The 1,572-nt window shown below is 39.9% G+C and overlaps 1 non-coding gene across 1 annotated transcript; it reads right to left on the bottom strand.

The window, feature by feature from the left end:
* Nucleotides 1-1,172: 1,172 nt before the first annotated feature.
* TRNAV-UAC (transfer RNA valine (anticodon UAC)) lies at nt 1,173-1,245 on the bottom strand. Its single transcript has one exon. It is a non-coding gene; the product is annotated as a tRNA-Val (tRNA).
* Between the last annotated feature and the right edge of the window lie 327 nt (nt 1,246-1,572).

The raw sequence follows: 1,572 nt of genomic DNA, 5'->3' as shown, positions 1-1,572 counted from the left end.
GTTTATGTCAGAGGAGTGGAAAAGATGTATTCTTCCTTTTAGCTAATACTCATTTGTTGAGGTATTTACAGCCAACAGGTCCCTTCACTACGTATGGCTTGATTTATCATCAGCTACTTCCCAGGTTGGATGAGATCTTTGAAAAATAGTTACAGAATTATTGTAACAATAATCTGATTCTTGTATTCTTCCCAAAATTATGAAATGGGAATGGGACTGCTTTCAGCACCAAAATGTTTAGGTGGAGCCATCAGACCTTCAAATGAACTTCCATAGTAATACAAAAACTACCTAAAAGAGCCACAGACTTACCTATATTTATGGTCATGTGATGAGTTTCAGGGTTTCTGTCGTCTGGTTTGTAGTGTGGGAGGTTGCTTCTTTCTTTGTCCATGCTGTTGTTATGTAGACTCCATTGGATTTCAATAGAGTCCATCAGTGGGAGTCATCACAATATCCTAATGACTTACATTGGTAGCGGTACAATGCAATATGATAACCATACTGGTGAGCCCACCAGTACAAATGCTTTGACCTCCTCTGTCTTCTACCATTAGAGGCCAATAGAAAATTAGATGTAAAACGAGGCATACAACCCTAAAAGGCATATGGTTGTATGATCAACATTTGAGCTCCAGCACCAGCATTAACTTTTGTACCCGAGAAGCTGCTTTCTGTGTGTATTCAGTGGTCTCCCTACACAGGTCTGACCAAGTAAAGTAAACCTAGAGCTTTCTAATAAGCAGAAAGGGTAAAGATTGCTAACTGAAGAGCCATTCGAAACCCAAAGGTAGAGTTTCGTTACCGTTCATAAGCCGTGCCATATAAAAATATGCAGAAAAAAGGGGACTTATTTGCCAATTAATTCCCCCTGTTTTCTGCATATTTTGAATTGCTACAATACTGTGGGAATATGGCAGGCAATTATTGAAATTTTGAACTAAGCAGGTGATCAACTCATCATACCAATTTCAAAACATTCAGAGGATCCTGTTTGTAGTTTAGCATAGTAGAACCCAGCATAGAAATGACCACGGAAAAATCTCATACCACCACTAGAAATGCACAAAAACACCTTAGCTGCAGTGTTTGATTGGCCCATTTTCAAGTCAATGCATTTTTCATGTAAAGTTTGAATTTTCTGCATTTTATAGCCCCATACATAAAAACCTTGGTTTCACTGGGGATCGAACCCAGGACCTTATGCGTGTAAAGCAGACGTGATAACCACTACACTATGAAACCAACTGTTCTGGTTGGGTTTGGTAATGTGATGATGTAATATCTCGCCTCGCCTTGATGTTCCCTCACTTAGCCATATTAGCAGATTATTAGTCAGCAATTCTCATGTGATGGTTCTTGGTAATTATATACCACTCACATTGAGCAGTCAAGTGACACCACTGTTTCTTGGTCCAGCTTTGCAGCTCCCTGTGCACCTTTCCAACCTCCAATGATCAATAACTGGTCCAATTCCCAAAGCCATTCTCAGCCAGGGTTCTGTGGAATCTTAGGGATCCCAAAGAGTTGGTAGGGGTTACATTAGCTGTGGCTTATTTACCATTCTTTTGA

This window comes from Pyxicephalus adspersus, chromosome 7 (assembly GCF_032062135.1).
Source record: "Pyxicephalus adspersus chromosome 7, UCB_Pads_2.0, whole genome shotgun sequence".
NCBI lineage: Eukaryota > Metazoa > Chordata > Amphibia > Anura > Pyxicephalidae > Pyxicephalus > Pyxicephalus adspersus.
The sequence above is the reverse complement of the archived record's forward strand: the minus strand, read 5'-3'. Positions and strand labels throughout refer to the sequence as shown.